The sequence below is a fragment of the Panthera pardus genome, unplaced genomic scaffold (assembly GCF_024362965.1).
Source record: "Panthera pardus isolate Hobbes unplaced genomic scaffold, ASM2436296v1 HiC_scaffold_10, whole genome shotgun sequence".
Classification (NCBI taxonomy): Eukaryota; Metazoa; Chordata; class Mammalia; order Carnivora; family Felidae; genus Panthera; species Panthera pardus.
Window position 1 is genome coordinate 51,387,329 of NW_026526655.1, and position 20,215 is coordinate 51,407,543.

A 20,215-nucleotide genomic window follows, 5' to 3' on the forward strand; every position below is an offset into this window, starting at 1 on the left:
CCCACGGATCGTGAGATCATGACCTGAGCCGAAGTCGGAAGCCCAACCGACCAAGCCACCCAGGCGCCCCGAAATCCCATGTTTTTAATGTAAACCTCTTTGGAAATAATGCTTTTTATTTTCTGAAATCTTACTATACTTAGAATATAACATTTTTTGTTCTATGCAAGTTGCTTTTATCTCCAAAAATATTGTAAGCACAGAGACTTTATCATGCTCCTTTGACATTTCCCTAGCATCCATTCATCAAGTAGGTATCGATCACCTTCTCTATTCAAGGCACCATGTTGACTGGGGAGGGAGATACAAAGATGACCTAAAACTCATTCCTTACCTTAAAGAATTTACTATCCAATAGAAGAGATAAGACTTGTTGTACATGTGACTCCAATAATAGACATTGTATCATTCAAAGTGATTAAAAAAGAAAAAAAGAACAAAGGACACTTCAGTGTTGCTACCATGGGTAGAGGATATTTTTCCCATTGATTTTTGAAATAGTCCATGAAACAGCTTTCCTAATCTAGTTTCTTTCTTTTTTTTTTAATTTAATTTTTTTCATCATGATATATGTACTCTAATTCCCATTACCCATTTCACCCATCCCCATCCACCTCCCCTCTTGTAGCCATCAATTTGCCCTCTATAGTTCAGAGTTTGTTTCTTGGTTTACCTCTCTCTCTCTCTCTCTCTCTCTCTCTCTCTCTCTCTTTCTCTTTTTCCCCTTTGCGCGTTTGTTTTGTTTCTTAAATTCCGTATATGATTGTAATCATACAATATTTGCCTTTCTCTGACTGACTCATTCTACTTAGCTCTCTGCTCTATCTATGTAATTGCAAATGGCAAGATACTAATCTGATTTCTTATCCTGGAAATTTCCTCCTTATGTCTGACACTAACACTAATAATTCTTAAAATTATATATAACATTTTTTTTCTAAGAAAGAGTTTATTGAAAAATACATTTTTTTCTGATTCATGCATTTCCCTCCATACTGCAATGTCGCTGAAATCAGGTTGTGTGTGTGTCTTGTCGGTTTGTTTGTTTCACTCTCAAAAACTTTATAGTCTTCCAAGACGGAATGATCATGGTACAAGTTCCAATACAAATTTCAATAAAATGTGTTTTTCTTAAAATTTTTCTTAAAATTTAAATTCAAGTTATTTAGCATACAGTTTGTATTTTTAAATGATGTCTTACAAAGCCTTTTGGGGAGATGGCAATCATGATACTAGGTTAAACAATGTGAAATTACGATACGAATAATTTTTGACCTACACACCCAGCAATTTTGTTTGACATAATTGCCAGACCATTTATAAATTTTCCCGTTTCTGTTCATCACATCATCACCTCAGTTGTGTTAGGTGCATTATTCTTACTACACATGTAGTTTGCTGCTCCTCAAAATGTCCTTAAAAATATCATACTGGAGATGACATTAAAATGAAAAGTAATTTTGCACATGAAAAGGTACAGGAACAAAGCAGCGGGGACTATATTTGACATTGGAGCAAGCATTTTTATGGAATAAGTGATCTTAAGTATCTGTTTTCCTGCAAAGCAGTAATAAAATGCATAGAGAGCCCCAATGGGAGATATTCACAAGTAGGTAAAGCTGTGCTATGCTATTCCTTAGATATATAAACAAACATTACTTCTCATTTTCCCAGGCAATACAACTAGAGGTAAGAGCAGTTGTCAAAATCACCTGGACTGATAAAATAAATGCCAAAGTGATGAGAAGCTGGTGAGGCCACCATGGTCATGCAAGAATATTATAAAAAACATTTTGTTATAGTTTAAATGGCAATTTTTGTTTCCTTTTAGTGGTATAAAAATAATAGTGTGTCTTACACTGATGATATAGATTCATTGCAGTGAAATAATTGAGATGTTTGCTTGTTCTTGAAGAACATTTTAAAAGTTGTTCACATAAATTATGCTATAAAGAAACAAAGACTCTTTAAATGACTATCAACTTTTGGAGAACACTCAATCAGTGTATTTATTTATTTATTTATTTTTATCCAGTCATGGCTAAAACGTGATTTCATTTACTTCTCCTTTGTGTTTTATTAGACATAAGTTCTGATTATTTTTAAAGTTTCTTTATATTTGTAAAAAATTTAGTGGTGCCTGGGTGGCTCAGTCAGTTAAGCGTCCATCTTCGGCTCAAGACATGATCTCACAGTTCGTGAGTTCAAGCCCTGCGTTGGGCTCTGTGCTGACGGCTCAGAGCCTGGAGCCTGCTTTGGATTCTGTATATCCCTCTCTCTCTGCTCCTCCCCTGCTCACACTCTGTCTCTCTCAAAGGAATAAATAAAGAATTAAAAATATATACATATATATTTGTAAAAAATTCAAATAAACTGTCATATAGTAATCATTTCTTGTTTTTATGATATACTTGATCTCTCCCCTCAATGAATCTCAGGTCCATACAGCGAAATAGTATGAGTTAAATAATAGTTTCAGATGGCATTTGAGGTGACAGAAATAAATATGATGAAAAGATAACTGGCACAGACAAGAAGTATTTAGGAATCAAAAAAGGAAGAGATCTTGAGAAAAATATCAGGAAAGTCTTTGTGTCTTGAAATATGGGTGGAAAAAATTTTTATTCAGGTCTTTTGACCATTTTTAAATAGGATTACTTGCTTTTTTGCTTTTGAGTTCTATATATATTCTGGTTATTAATTCTTTTGGATATTAGTCCAATAGATACGTGGTTTGCAAATATTTTCTACCATTTCTTAGGTTGCCTTTTCATTTTGTAGATTGTTTTCTTTGCTCTGAAGAAGGTTTTTAGTTTGATGTAGTCCCAATTGTTTATTTTTTCCTTCTGTTGCCTCTGCTTTGTGTGTCATATCCATCTTTGTGTGTCATTGCCGAGATGTTGAAGAGTTTTTTCCCTATATTTTTTTCCAGGAGTTTTACAATGTTAGGTCTTACATTTAAGTCTTTAACCCATTTTGAATTGATTTTGTGTTTAGTGTAAGGATCCGATTTAATTCTTCTGTATGTAGATATTAAGATTTCCCAATACCATTTGTTGAAAAGACTGTTCTTTTCCTATTGTACATTCTTGGCACTCTTGTCAAAGATCAGTTGACTGTATATTCTGGATTTATTTCTGGGCCCTTTATTCTGTTCCACTGGTTTATGTACCTGTTTTTATGCCCCTACTGTATATTTTGATTACTACAACTTTATAAATAGTCTGAAATCAGAAACTGTGATGCCTCCAGGTTTATTCTTTTTTCCCAAGAGTGCTTTGGCCATCCAGGGTCTTTTGTGGTTCCGTAAAACTGACCACTAGGTACGTGAAAAAGTGCTTAACATTACCAATTATCAGGGAAATGCAAATCAAAACCACAATGAGACATCACCTCATACCTGTTAGGATGTTTGGTATTAAAAAGACAAGAGACAACAAATGTCAGAAAGGATGTGGAGAAAAGGGAACCTTTATATCCTCATTGTTGATGGGAGTATAAATTGGTATAGCCATTATGGAAAATAGCAATGTGGTTCCTCAAAATACTAGCAATAGAACAACCATATGATCCAGCAGTCCTCCTCTTGGATGACCTGAAGGAAATGAAATCAATATCTTGAAGAGATAATTGCACTCCCATGTTCATTGCAGCATTATTCATAATAGCCAAGATATGGAAACAATCTAAATTAAATGTTCTTAGATGGATGAGTGGCTATATATTCATGGAGATGTAGACCAAAGTGTATAAACAGGTCTTAGAAGAATGACTTCTGAGGATCTAATGTACAATATGGTTGTATTAGTTAATAATATGGTATTGTATACTTGAAAGTTGCTGAGAGTATGTCTTAAGTATTCTCATCACACACACACAACATGTTAGCTATGTGAGATATAATTGTGTTAATTATCTAGATCTTGGTAATTATTGTGCAATATATATATGTATATCAAGTCATAATGTCCTATTCCTTAAGGATATATAATTATGTTTGTAAATTATTTCTTAATAAAGTGGGGCAAAAAGAAAGATGGGTGGAAATAGGATAGGAAGAAAAGGGAGTACAGGTATCAATGAATGGAATATTAGAAAGACTGTGAGAAAAACTACAATGAGAAAACCAAAGAGATTTTCAGAGTATGGGAAGGATTTGAGGAGATTAATTATAAATGAGGTGGAGAGAAAATTTGGGACCAGAATAAGGGGTCCAGATATGGATTCTGGATTTTATCATGGTGGTGGTGAGGAGTAGTTAATGATTATCTTGATCGCAAGTTGCAGTAATTAAGCTGTGGAAACTTTTAATTTATCAAACATAATCTTTTATTTAAAAATTTTTGCAGAAATATTTTTACAATACATTAACTTTCAGACTTTTAGTTATTAACATATGCAAGATGTTATGTCTCATAATTTAGGAAATGTCCATTTAATTCTTCTAGGAATAATGATACAAGTTCCAGAACAAAAAAATTAAATGTTAAATGAATAATAAAATGTTTTTGAAATACTTTGTGCAAAAAGAAAATGTCCCTAAGATTTTGCTCTTTTTTCTATATAGTAAACTAAGCTTGTGTATTCCATGGTTTTAGATGCTATATTAGTTTTGTTTTGCTGAGTAACAAATTATCACAAACAATGGCTCAAAACAGCACCCATTCATTAGTTCAGAGTTCTGTAGGTCAGAAATTCCATCACACTAGGCTGGCTTTTATACTCAGAATATCACAAGAGCGAAATCAAGGTGTCGACCAGCCTCTCATTTAGAGGCTCTGGGAAAGAATATGCTTCCAAGTTCATTCTTAAAGTTGGCAGAATTTTGTTATTTGCAATGAGACTACAGTTCCCGTTTCCTCAATGGCTGTTAGCCAGGAGCCACGTTTTAGCTTCTATGGGCTGTTCTTGATCCTCTCACATGGTTCCTCCATTTTCAAATCTTCAAATCTTTCTCTTGCTTTGAATCTCCCTGGCTTTTTCTTCTGCTTTTTTTATATGCAACCCTCCAAGGAAACCTCTCTACTTTTAAAGGAGTTGTATGATGATCTTTGGACACCTGGATTATCTCCCTATTTTAAGGTTAACTTTTCCCTGTAATAATACAGCAGAGATAATCCTAATCACAGCAGGGATTTGTCATCATATTCACAGGTTCTGCTTATACTCAAAGGACAGGAGGTTACAAAAGAATAAAGATCATTGGAGATTATTCTTAGAATTCTGTCTACCACAGTTATGTATTTGATTATTGTTAAAACTTATTCATAATATTATGAATGGTGGAAATAGTGTAAACAATATTTCTTAAAGAAATGAATAATGAGTAGGTACTAGTGAAAAAAAAACATGTATTCCAAAAACAATGATTAAGCAAGAATAAAATAAAGTTAAAATTAAAAATATATAACGGTTATTCTTTGTTAGCAAAATTGAACTAAGTTAATACAGGTCTTATAAGCAATCCCTATTTTATGTATACACATGCCGTTATGCTGACACATTCAATTAAGACCCTTTAAGAAGGCATTTGCCACTATCCCATGAACCACATAAAGGGACTCTTCACTAATCTCTCTGGAAACCATACAAAATCACATTTTGATCTGATAAGATGGCCTAGTAACAAATTCAAAAGTTTTGTGTCTAGGCTGGAAAGGGCATGATAGTAGTGGGAGTTGAAGAAAATCCCCTTTTCTCCCAACACCCTAGATGAAAACAACCTTGTGAGTGTCAAAAATCTATCAAGAACTCCATTAGTTCTATTTCTTCTGAGAAATGTAACAAAACAAAACAACCTCCCCCCACAAAACCACACATAATTAATGAAGAAAATCTATCACATTCACATCAAAGTAATTACACACCTTTCATGACCACCTCCATATCCTCAAATGCTCTGAGTTTATTACTACTTCTCCATTCAATCACTGTTTTGATTCAAATACAACCATGACTCCTGGCTAGTAATGTTGAGTATGAATTGATGGTGTTCTTTCCCAGTTTTACAGCAGCATGCTCCATGTCTGACCTCTCACTTCTAGGGTACTGGTGCATTCTCAGGTGATCTTCAGTGCCCTTGAAATAACTAGTCATGGGCCTGCTGAGGTTTATTCAGTGGTATTATCCTTGCCTTATGCAATGACCATAGTTTTTATTAGCTTATGAGTTGAATTTTATAAGTTACCATCAATGACTTACAATTATCCCAAAGATGAAGAAATAGTTGGGGCCCTGGGTGGCTCAGCTGGTTAAGCATCTGACTTCAGCTCAGGTCATGATCCTACAGTTTGGGGTTTTGAGCCCCGCATTGGGCTCTGTGCTGACAGCTCAGAGCCTGGAGCTGCTTCAGATTCTGTGTCTCCCTCTCTCTCTCTGCCCTTCCACCACTTGCACTCTGTGTCTCTCTCAAAAATAAATAGACATTAAAAAAATAAAAAAATAAAAAAATAAATAATATACCCAATTACAAAAAATCTATAAATTATTATTAAAAATAGGTAAGTAAGAAAAAAAATGTTTACTTAGAAATATAAATTTCAACCAAAATGACCCTTTAAATGATCCCGTTTAACATAACTTTTAAATTTGGTATAAAACCTAGCATGCATGCCATTGTTCTAAAAATGAACAAGGAGATGTATCACAGTGACAGAATGGGCAGAGGGAATGGTTTATTCTACCTGGACAGGAGACAGAAAACTTGGAAAGTTTAAAGAGGAGCTGAGTCTTTTAAGATGAATTGGTGTTAGGGAAGGGACCAAGGAGAGCATGAATAATGGTGGTGATCCAGAATCTCCAGCCTTGGTTATGAGATGCTGCAAAGTAAGGTGCTCATTCAAGTCTCTGGATCATCATGGTTGAATAGATGAGAAAATATCTTTATCCTGACAGAATCTACACCTAATACTTTTGACCAAGTAAGATGATCCTGACAAATATCCACTTTTAGAAAGAAAAGATATTTCATAAATAATGCATGACCCTTTTTGTCTTGAAATAAAAATAGCCCTGTTAACACTTTATGCTTAAATCCTTATTTTATATTATGTTACTATACATTTCTTTCCACTTAACCTTTACAGAATGATGCATTTTTATTTCCTCCATTTGCAGAATTATTTACTTTTACAAAATCCTTGCCTGTGAGCATTGCTTTATTCCTGTTTGTGCTATTAAAGTTCAGCCAGATGGAACTCTTCCAAGGCCTTATTTCTGTCAGACATTTGAACAGCTGGGATTGTGTAGTTTCTGAGCTTGAAGGAAAGGATCTGTAGAGCTCATGTCAGCAAGGGCCATGAGCTCTCATGATCTCTCTCAGTAGCTTTATATTCACATAGTTTCACTTGGAAAAAAAAACTAACATTTGTAATTTGTGCCAAGATGGAGGAGAGGATGAGAAGGAATTGCATTAATATCTGGCTTTTAACATTCTGAGACATTTTTAACTGTTCTATTAAATCCATTTTAGAAATTGTAATTATGTCATTATTCCATCTTGTGAAGTCATTTGCCATAAAGCATAGATATAAATAGTTTTAGAATGGACTTTTTTTGGAGAGGGTTGAGATTTACCATATTAAATTTAGATTGCTAAGTGGAAGATAATTAGGAAAAACTGGTGTTGATGTAGCATATGAGATTTATCTCAAAGATTAAGTAGGTTTCAAAAATCGTTCTTTATGCTACTAAAAATGGAGTTTATTTACATTTTGAAAGTAATTATAAATAGGATTTAAACAAAAAAATTTCTTCCCTCTTCTTATTTGTATAGCTTAATATTCATAGAAATAATTTTTTAAATGTTCATTTATTTTGAGGGAGGGAGAGAGACACAGAGACAGAGACAGAGAGAGAGAATCCAAAGCAGGCTCTGCACTGCCAGTGTTGAGCCCAATGTGGGGCTCAATCTCATGAACCATGACATCATGACCTGAGCCAAGATCAAGAGTCAGATGCTTAACTGACTGAGCCACCCAGGCGCCCCTCATAAAAAAAATAATTTTAAAGATTTTGTCAAGATTTTCAACTTGTTGTATGTGCCTTTGAAGAACATGTAGCAAATGCTATGTTCAGATTAGAGACTACCCAGTTTTAATAAAGATAAAGCTATGCTAAAGTAGCAATGACCTTTAAAAATATGAAAATATGGGATAAGAAAAAGATTTTATAGTAAAGAGATGTAACAACAAAAAAGCAGAATTTTCATAGTAATGTAATTCTGAAGAAGATAAAGTGGAAGATTTGAAGATTGACAGCCTCTGAATAATACACTGAATGACATCTCAGCTACATATGGTAGCATTTTATTTGAACAGTTCATTAGTTGCAATTAGAAACTCTTTAGAGACCTCTATAATGTCAAACTTTTAAAATATAACAGGCAAATAGCTGTAAGTATAATATATAGAGTTCCTTCAATAGTTATTTTTTTCAATAGTTATTTTTATCAAAGTTAATACTTGGAAAATTATTGGAGTCTTGAAAAAATATTAGAATAGGAAGACACTCTTAAAAATCATTTGGTCCAATTTTAGTTCTTTTTATTAATTGAGGCATAATTTATATATGACAAAACAGGTTATAAGAATTTATTTCAGTGGAACTTAACAGTTGTAGATACATGTAACCATAACTCCAGTTAAAGTATTGGATATTTTTCTCTCTCCAAAAAGTTAAGTCGATTTTGAAACACTTCGTCACCTCTGTTCTAATTTCTATTATCTGATCTTCATTTTCCCTTCATGTAAGTGGAATCATTCGTTATGTACTCTTTTGTATCTGGCTATTTCAGCTCAATGTAATACTTTTGAGGTTCATCCATATTGTTTTGTGTATCAGTACTTGATTATTTTTAAAAATTATTTCTAAGTTTTATCAATTTTAACAAATACCACAATTTGTTCATCAGGTTTTCTGTTGTGGACATGTGGGTTATTTCCATTTGGGGACATTATGAATAAAGGTACTGTGAACATTCTTGTACAAATCTTTTTGTGGACACATGTTTTCCTTTCTCTTGGGTAAATACCAAAGAGTGGAATGGCTGGGTCATAAAGAGGTTACATATTTAACTTTATGAAATACTGGCAAATTGATTTCCAAAGTAGTAATAAAATTTTACTTTCATCAGTGATGTAGGAAAGTTCTACTCACTTTACTTTCTTATCAACATTTGATAGGAAGATTTTATCCTGTTCTAATAGGTTCAAAGTGTTAACTCATTAGATTTAATTTATATATCCTTGATGACTATAATTACATTGAATATCTTTTCACATGCTTATTGACCATTTGTATATCTTCTTTGTGAAACATTTATCCAGTATTTGTCCGTTTTTATTGAGTTTTTGGTCTCATGCATTTGTAGGAGCTCTTCACATATTCTGCTTGTAAGTATTTTATAGATATATGTCTGGGGATGAATATTTTTGTCTAGCTTGTGACTTGAATTTTTGTTTATTTAATGGAATTTCTAATGGTCTCTTTTGAAGAATAACAGTTGAATTTTGATGAAATTAAGTTTACCAATTTTGTTCCTAATGGTTAGTACTTTTGGTGTCCCAAGAAATTTTTGCCTACACTGATGTCATAAAGATACTTTTCCATTTTCTTCTGTAAACTTTATAATTTTATAATTTATGTATAGGTCTTTGATTCATCCTGAAATTAACTTTTGTGTATGATGTGAGGTAGAGGATAAAGGTTATTTTTTCCTATATGGATATCCAGGTATTCCTGATGATATTCATTACAGAGCCTGTCATATTGATCTTTAAGAGTTCTTTATTTTAATTTGATACATGAATAAATGCACATAGAAATTTTTAAACATCACATAAGAAAAAACAATACTAAGTATATACTACAATGAATTACTTATTAGTCTTTTATGTGGATTTGTCTACCTAACTAAACTTTAAATTTTTGAACACACTTGTACTCTGGCTAATATTTCTCCTCCACCATTTCCCAAATGCTTAATAAATATTTATTGATTGAGTGATTGGATGATTAAGGTGGATGATCCATTACTATTTATCAGTTTCTGTCTTTTTCTAGTTACTACATATCTATGTAGTACCTTTAAGCTGTAGCACATGATTTGGTAACTCGATGCAGTCATTTGGTTAAAGTCTAATTTCTTTTCCTGTGCTACTAGTATTTTCTCTTGCTTTTTAAATCATATTTCTCCCCCAAATATTCCATACATTTATAAACTCTGTCTCTCTCTTAATTCCTTCTTCACTGCCTTCAAATAAGCTCATGTGTGGAAAAAAAATACCCAGTTTTCAATTTTACTACCCACCAGGTACCACTCTTAACCTTTCTTCATTCCTCACTTCTATGTTTCTCAGATGGAATGCTATCATATATTGCAAGGGTCTGTGACTCTTTCTATGAGAAATTTGGCATTTCACTTTAAGGAAAATCTTTAAAAGAGCCTTCTTGTTCTGGTTCATCTAGGAGACCACCTTAAAACCAAGTTCTACCACAGTTTTAGAACTGCCCTTGGAATTTGTGTTTATAATTTCATCATGCCCGGAAATTATAACCTGATGATGTTTGTTCAAGTTCTTAAACAGGGAGGGTGGTTTTACTAGTAGATTGTGCAAAAAGTAATTTACACAGTTGCTCTCTTCTATCCTCCTTCCTTTACCAACCTCTTGTCATTTGACTTTGCCTTCCACCACTTTGTTAAGATTGGAAATTGCTCTCTCAACAGTATCCATATCAGAGTAGGCTGCCCTAAGTCCCAAAACAAGGCAGGTTGGATAGTAATTGTTCCCATTCCATTACTGCTACCATGTGGTATTTGATACTGAACACTCAAATTCAGAATGCATGGTCCAAGTAAATCAGCCCGGCTCCCATGATGCCTTTTTCCTTCTTGTCTTCTTGACTAACTACCACAGGTGAAACCTGGTGTCCTGTGAGGGCATGAAGTTGCCAAGCCTCAACAATTCCTCCCTGGCATTACATGGTGTCCTAGTCCACAGGACTTAGGCTTTTTTCTTATTCTCCTTTCATTAGTAATGAATATATCCCTTCCCTGTACACTATTCCTACCCTCAATCCTTTTCCTTAGGAAATCTCTGCTTCTGGGCTGCCATGTCCAGTTTCTCTACTGTCCAGGAAATGGAGTCTTTTCTTATGCTTTAGGTTGGTGTTTGAGCATTTTCTTCTTATGGGTATGTCCCCCAGGTGATAACCACTGGTCTGGTCTACTTCACTCGAGCATTCAGCACATTCTTGAATTTCTCTGTTCTCTGACCTACCACAAAGATTAGTTCTTCAGGATGAACAGCTTGTGAACTTGGATCTGAGGTTGTGGCATTGCACCCTCTTGGACATCGCACCTTCTAACTTTCAGAGGCAGACCCTGAGGTGGAGTGTGTGTCTCTTACCTCTGTTTTGCCTGAACCCGGATTCCTCACTAATTCAGAAAGCTGTATCTCCTTTATGCTTAAGGAATTTCTGTGATACTGGTTTATAACAATGTTACCCATTCAATTATTTAAAAAAAATTTTTTTAATGTTTATTTATTTTTGCGAGAGACACAGAGTGCGAGTGGGGGAGGGGCAGAGAGAGAGACGGAGACAGAATCTGAAGCAGACAGAAGCTGAGCTGTCAGCACAGAGCCCGGCGTGGGGCTCAAACTCATAAACCGTGAGATCATGACCTGAGCTGAAGTCGGATGCCTAACCAACTGAGCCAGCCAGATGTCCATTAATTCTTTGTCATCACTATTTCAAACATTTCAATGTCTGCTGAGATATAGTGGGGAGAGTTTGCTCATGTTTTTATTTGCAGCTGTTGATATCTTTGTCTTTGTGCAATCCTCTTCCCTTGTTCAGCTCCCTCAGTTCTGTTAATGACAAACTTTTGTCAGAGTAAGCTTTCATCTCAGGAAACCTGATGGCCATATTTAAAAATAACATTTCAAATAAAATATTGCTTGGAGAAGTTTTTTCCGGTTTTCTTCTCTTAACAAAACAAAATTTGGCAGGATCTTGACCTTAAATAGGAACTGATGCCTGTAGGTATTAAATGAATAATTTAATATGGAAGAAATCTATATTTAAAAAATGTTTATAATGCACGTTTTATAACCACTTTTTCCATAATCTTTTTTTGGGGGAACTGCTTCTCTGGTGTTTTTGAATGATTTTAGAGTCAGGTGACAAATTGTGATTCCACCCAGCTGCTACTTTGGATAGGGAAAGACTTTTTGCCTAGCCTATACCCCTGGGAAGTTTTCCTCCTGTATTTCTTGGGCATGTAAATTCATCTTGTTTGAGTCATCCTCCCTCTCTTCCTCTCCATTTCATGGGAAGCCTTATAGGGCCTCTCTTTGCAGTCTTTATTCTCTTTCTACTTTTCTTGGTCTTTGTTGGAAGGTCCATGAAGGCTCCTGAAAGATCATAAATTTAGTATCCTCAATGATAATCCATTTAACAAACTGTTAACCTCTTCTAACCCAATGGGATCACTATTTCAGCAGCACAGTCCTGTGGTCCTTCTCTGAGATCTTGAATTTTGAAAGTGCCCTTTCTGACCACAGTCTTTTCCCCATCTTTCCATAGCCTCTTAGCTCATCATAGTCCTTCCTCTTAGATTGTTGTTCACTCTTGGCTTTCTCTTCCTACTTTGATTGGAGCTCCTCTTAAATCTTTTTAATAGCAGTCTCACCAGTAACTGCTGTCTTGTCCCATTCTTTGGATCTTGCCTTGTCTCCTCTCAGCTTGATCATCAGCTTACTCCGTGCTTTTCCCTGGTGCTAGTGGTGCTCAAGAAAGACTGCCTGACACTGTTGCCACTCATCCTTAAAATTCCATCACAACCCTTCTTGATTCCTAATCAGTCTCATGCACATTCGCTCACCAACTCCTGGAAATCTTTATAACTTTCCTCAAAAAACTCAACCCTGCACTCAACAAACTGTTCTTTATTACATTTTCAAGAAACTAGAGTCCATCAGGCATGGATCCTATTAATTTCACCCATCTCCAATTCTAAGTTTATCTAATTAATCAGTCACTCTTTACTCCTCTTATCTGAAAGGAAAAGATGGACTTTCTTTCTAAGGCTTCCTTTATACTCATCTTAATTTCAAGCAATGAACCCATCTCTAGTCTTTCATTTGCCAATGAAGCTTAATTTAAATTCATTGTTTCTAATTCATTCTTTATGCCACTGCAATTTTAGCTTTGGTTCTCACCATATCAGTGGAACTGCTCCAAAGTCTTAAGGCATTTACTGATAGTCAAAGATTGGTTTCTGAGCCTCCTGTTCTTCTCATTTTCCTTGACCATGCTGCAGGATTTATCACTGCTTACTGGTCCTCCATTGAATGTTCTGCATCCTTCATTTTTATAACATTCTGGAGACCTGGAATCCACTGTAGTTAATCTTGATAAAGACACAACTACTTCAAGGCATCCCTCCCTTTTTCCAATAAATCCTTTATTAAACTGGAAAGGGATCACTTTACATATATTTTTACTGTAGCTACATTTTGATCAATTAAACAATTCTTTTAAAGAAACTGAACTTAATTTTATGTCCTTAAAATGTAAATGGGTTTTTGCAAAAAGAAGCAATTACTAAATGTGCGATAAGAATCTATTACATAAAAACAATGCATCAAAAAGACTGTCTTAATAATGATGTACATGCTGTTCTGGGTTGTGAAAAGAGAAAATAGTTTCACGAAGTTATGCACACTGTTTAAATGACTTTTTGGATGTACATTAGGGTAGAGACAGAATGTAGAGTTAGATACAAACCTAAACATCCTACAATTCAGGCTTTTTAGGATGGATCAAATCTGGACAAGAAAGATGGAAGAGAACTAAAGTGCTTGATTTGACATTCAAAAAAGATTTAGTGAGTATTAAACAATACCTCATTCATCTCAAACTCCTTACCATCAGACCTGTAATGGAACCAAAATTGGCACTATTTTTGCTCAAAACCAACCTGGTGTTTTCCAAATAGACAAAAAAAATGTAACTTGAAATAATAATGTAAAAACGCCTGGCATTTAATAAGCATTTTATGGGCAAGGAAGGAATTTATCACCTTCACTTTTCAGATGTGGAAAATGTGGCTCAGAGAGTTTAGGTAACGTGCCTAAAGTCACTCAACTGGTGAATAGAACTGGGCACCCAGTCCAGGTTTTCAATCTCCAAACTTCTCATTTTTCTTCTTCCCCATGCTGAATGAGGCTGTACATTTAACAGCAGAGAATCTGAGTTCCAGTCCTACGCTTCTATTTTATCTTATCATGTAACAATAGATGTGTCCATTGAATCTTTGCCAACCCCAGTATTGTCTTCTGTATTTAAAAAAAAAAAAAAAAAGAGGTAATAAGAAGGATAAGAGGGAGAAAACCAGCCAAATCTGAAATGTGGGAATTTTAAAGGATAAACGACATGATTTCTTCAACAAATAAATGACATGAATAAAAAGGAGTGGGGAGTGGGAACTGAGACTTAACAGATACAGGAACCAAATACGATGACGCCTGGTCCTCGTGGGGGTGGGCATGGTGGCATGGGCTGTTCTAGATTTAAATGAGAATCTGAAAAAAATATGTATGAGCACATTATAAAACTTGAACATGAACTAGATATTTGGTGATATTAAGGGACCTTTAGGAATATTGTAAGATGACAATAGTAGTATTTATAAGTGTTATAGAAAAAAAATGTTACTTGCTAATATACATACCCAAAACAAGTGAATTGATTTTGTGAGATTTGCTTTAAAATATTCTTGTAAATATAAGTGAGGTGAAGATGAGAAAGATTGGCAAATTCTTAATAATTGTTAAAGCAGAGTGGTGGGTGCATGGGAGCTCATTATACTGACTGCTCTACTTTTGCAGGTGTTTTAAATTTTCCAAAAGACAAAGTAAAAAAAAAAAAAAAAACAACAGAAAAAAAGATGAGGAAGAAATAAAAAAAGGTGAGACATATTTACAAGTTTTAGTTTCAGATGTAAGACTGAATTATGGAAAAATCAGACATAACTCTTCTATTATGTATTATGGCATTTGGGCATGGCAAAGTATAATTTTATTTTGTAAATTAATTTTTAAGGTATTAAAGAATAATTGGAGTTTTAAAACTTTGCTAGCCCATAAATGCTGCTTATCGCCACCACATGTAGTTTCACACCTGAATTGGCTTTGCCAGATTAATTTGTCAGGACTCTTTTATCAAGAAGTTAAGTACCCAGGATTCAGGAATGTTCTTTGGTTCCACCTCATTGATTTTCTTGGGAAAACAGTGTCTCACTATGAGAATTTAAAATTTATTAAAGTTTCTTGCCAACGTTTAATACAGATTCTAAAATTTTAACACATATTTGAGTTAGAAATACAGGGAGATAAAAGGATTACAGAAACCATGATGAGAAAATTTTCTGATTACATCATGTAATATGTATATCATACCCTTGTGGAAAAAGGAGCAAATTATTTTATATCTGATTTTAGTCATAAGAGAGGAAGTAGTTAAAAGGATTAATAATGATGGCTTTTATCTTAAAGAGCCCAATATTTACACTCGGATGGCATATACCTTTTTTCATCTTTTCCATGTGATTTCCAAATCAAAGGTATCAATGAAAGAGGATTATTTATGGTTTCTACATTGAACATTTTGTAGATCATTAAGTATCTTTAACTAAAAGAAACAGCTCTTTTTTTTTTCCATAGTGATCAATGATAATTTGAAGAAAAATACTCAACAAGTACTTGAAACTTGCTTTTATTGTTTGTGGCATTTTGTCAGGTTTATGGTTATCTTGTGAAGTAATAAGGCTGAGATGATTTAACATGAGCTTGTGACAGTGATGCTTTTCTCTATTTATTTCTGTACCACTCTGATTGCTCAGGGAGCTGCTTTCTTCATCTCACATTGGCAGCACATGTGACACACATGACTGCCAAGTCTACCAGTCAAAACAATTTCACAATTGAACATTAATGGACTCAGGAACATTAGCAGAAGCAAATATAGGCAGGATACCATAGTAACCCATGGAGTCTGAGGAAATGGTGTTCCATTAAAGGGAAAGATAATGTCCCCAAATAAGGTTTTACATAAATAGATTGGCTTCTCATACCTAAAGTGTCTTTTATTGTGAAACAAACTTCCAATTTCATAGTGCCCAGATTTGCCACCATAGTACTTTAAAAATTCTGTTAAAATTTAATTCATTTTTGAAATTTAAGAACAATAGATTATTAAATAATGTGGGAAAGGAGATAAAATTATTATATATAGAGGTAGTTAGTTTAAGATTTTTAGGGTTATATGATAAATTTTGAGAGGCAACAGGCAAGCATGGGCAATAAAATCAATATGATTTTAGATTCAGCACTAACAGAAAAGTCACCTCATCCATAAAGGAACATAGAAACATACCCTTCTATTTTTTCTCATTTTTTAACTTATATTGGTCCATCAGCATTCTTCAAATAAACATTTATTACAATGCATTTCAAACTTTTCATATTTGAGGCAAACTCTTTAACACTAGAAGTTTTGGAGCCACACTTGAAGGGATTAATAACACTAAACACAGAAAAATCATTAACTTTTTAAAACTAATTCTGGTAGAGGAACTTCTTACTGTATCTATTCCTGTCAAAGTAATAGCAATTTCAAAGAACTCACATCATCACCTTTCAACAGAGTGTCACTCAATATAACTGTTTATTTCTAGGTGAACATCTCTTAGTACATAGGAGGCAAATTCTGGCACACTATAGCCACTTGATCATCTTTCAACATTTGGCTACACACTGAGAAAGAATATGGTAAATAGCAGAGGTGAGAACCACTGATTTATTGAGTATCTACTGGGTGCAAAGCCCTGCAATAAGTTTCATGTACTCTTTCTACTTTTTTTAAAAAAAATTTTTAATGTTTATTTTATTTTTGAGACAGAGAGAGACAGAGAATGAGTGGGGGGGTGGGCAGAGAGAGACACACACACAGAATCTGAAGCAGGCTCCAGGCTCTGAGCTGTCAGCACAGAGCCCAAGGCGGGGCTCGAGCTTGTCAGCCGCGAGATCATGACTTGAGCTGAAGTTGGACACTCAACCGACTGAGCCACCTAGGCTCCCCCACTGTTTCTATTTCTTAGTTTGATTTCAGTTACACATAGGACGATACAAAATAGATTTCTACACAAGATGCTAGCAAGTGGATACTTGCATTTATATTCAATCAAAAGGATTCTAAAACAGGTCACTGCATTTTTAATATTGAGAAACAAACGCAAGTCTAAATAATATTAATTTTGTCATTGCAGGCCCAAGATATTGGTAAGAGAAAGAGGGAAATAGGAGAAGAAGGTAGGGTGAAGAGGAGGAAAAAAAGATGGAGCAAATGAGGAACCCGTGATTTACAACCAAAAATTAACTTAAGGATATCTATTAGTTCTCTAAATTGTCCATTTTGTGATTGAGAAACTTTAGCTTAGAATTCAGTTGTATTTGATTCTCCTACCTTTGTAGTACATATTTAATATATTTAACTAAGCTAAATTAAATTTATAGGGTTCAAAGTCATGCCAGCAGAGCAACGATTCAGAGATGGAGTCATGTTTGATTGCATGAAAATAGGAGCAAACAGCAATAGTAGAAATCACCAGCTATTTTAAAGGATAGCTTGTAAAGGGGGACTCGTATATATTCATTGTGGCTCATATATAGGATGGTTGTACTGGTTTATGTGCCTGGTATTGTTTCAGGTTACACTTGTTCAGAGTGTCCTATTTCAAAAGTGTTCTGGCTTGCATGATAGAGAGTGTAACTGCTGTACTCATTAATTGAAGTTATAGTGATACAGATTTTTACTCAACTTTCCATAGGTTAAAATTGTCCAAAACGAGAGAAGTTTACTTACAAGCCAATAGAAACATTAGAAGTTCTCAATCAGATGCTTGAAATTATTAAGTGTTTTAAGGGGTCTAAGCTAGATAATGGTTAGATCAGTAGATCTATTACTTTGAATTATAAAAGTACCAATATCTGGCTGTTTTAGATATACAAAAATGTCAGTTTCATATAGTTCAACCTAATATAATGTGTATCAATACTCTAGGAGTCTATTTTATGTTTTTAGTCTATTATATATTTGGAAAGAAACCTAAAAATTGTTTTATTTTAAAATCTTAAAAGTTTCAAGGGCACCTGGGTGGCTCAGTTGGTTAAGCATCCGACTTTGGCCCAGGTCATGATGTCATGGTCTGTGGTTTCGAGCCCCATGTCAGGCTCTTTGCTGACATTTCAGAGCCTGGAGTCTGCTTCAGATTCTTTGTCTCCCTCTCTCTCTGCTCCTCCCCTGCTCATGCTCTGTCTCTCTTGTTCTCTCTCAAAAATAAATTTAAAAAAAAAAGTTTAAAATCTTAAAAGTTTTTCATCAGGAAGAGTAAAAATTAGGATAACTCCTTATTGGATATAACCTTAATAGAATGTCAGAGCATGTAAGTCAGAGGGATAGCACTGAAAGCTGAAAGGAAAGTTGGATGTATTTTGATACCAAACTGTAATGAAATGTCGCTATATACTAGCACTTCCGTTAAGGGATAAGATTCCTAGAAAAGAATTCAGAATACGTTTTTTAAAAACAAAGTGTTCTAATATAGTCTGGGAATGCTGTAAAAGCCATGTTAAATTCAACCATGATTGATAACAGTTAAGATTAATGAAAGGCTTACAAAAGTGGACTAATATTAATTGATTGTAAGATTGCATTATAATCATGTTTTCCAAACAGATAACAGTCTCAGGGATCCCTGTCATGTGGGAAATTACATTGAGGCAATGGTAGCCTCCAAGCATATTAACTGACAGACATTTTCAAGAGCCAAGGGACAGAAAGACTCACAGACGCAAACTAAGGTAGTAGACTTAACATAGTTTATAGAACCCAATGAAAACACACAGAAAGAAGCAAGAGGAAAGAGTTGGAGATGGGTGAATGTACTCGTGATAGGTTAAGAGGAGGGGAAGGAACATCCTACTGGAGTCCTGTGTTGCACAGCATTTACATGTCCTGCCTCTCTTTCTCTCTCTGCTACATTGGCCTTTATTATTGAAGATGTGGATATAACTTACATTGAACGAAGAGGCTTAGGGAAGGAAGATACCTGGAGTCAATACATTCTGTTCTACCAGAGGTATTTAGGGGCAGAACCTGGTCAGCTGCTCTCACTTTCACTGACCTGATGAATAGCTTTGCCTTTTCTCTGCACATGTAGGATGAAACATACATGGGATCAAAATGTAACCATGATATATGTCACAAATAGGGGGTTGACTCCGTGATGATATACCTTTCAATCTGGAGGCGGCATGATTTGTTTCTTGTGACTTGGTCTTTGTATCTATTTTCACTGTAAGTGATACTCCTATTTATTCCACTTATTTTTTTTATTATATATTTCATTTATTCTATTTGTAAGAAATAGATATCTACATCTTATAAGTTACTAATTTATATTCTAGTTATACTTTTCTAATTATGCTTAACACTTATGAATTTTACCTATGTCTTGGAAGCCAATGGATTGTTCACCATCTATACTTAATACTCTTTGTGAGTTTCATCCATCACATTTTTCTTGTTTTCTGCTTAGCAGAATTAGATATTCTTAAATAATACAGCAAGAACATAATGCAGACCCACAGGAGGAAAGTAGAGGGAAAAATCAGTGTGAAGTCTGGGTATCCCCATTTCGGCTTCGACCTGAATGGCTGTGGTTTCTACTTTTACTATTCTGTATATCCTTTATGAGATCTTGTGTGACAAAGGTCTTACAGTGCTACTAAGAAAACAATCTGAAAGTCAATGCTGTAAAAATTTATAATGTAATGTTTGGGTTTTATTAGTAGTTCCATAATTATAAATGAAATTTTAAAATACATGGTTGCCACATTGTTAGGGGTTGAAAAGAAAATTGCTACAGGAATTGCAGATAATATATGAGTTTATTGTATCAAACCCTGTAACATAGGCACTTATCCCTGATGCAGATGCTAATGGTTGAAATTTGCTGAAAATCAGGTTTCATGTTTAAAGTGAATGATAGCAAAATAAAAATATCTTCATAGATTAAAAGCTGTGGCTTGAGTAAGTTGCCCGAAATGATAGTCCTTATTTTACTCATTCATCAAATTATTGATTCTTC

The 20,215-nt window shown here is 34.4% G+C and overlaps 1 protein-coding gene across 7 annotated transcripts in view; it reads left to right on the top strand.

The window, feature by feature from the left end:
* The window catches only part of PDE1A (phosphodiesterase 1A), a 326,870-nt gene that overhangs the window by 118,081 nt on the left and 188,574 nt on the right, over positions 1-20,215 (top strand). The gene's annotated exons all lie outside the window — the stretch shown is intronic.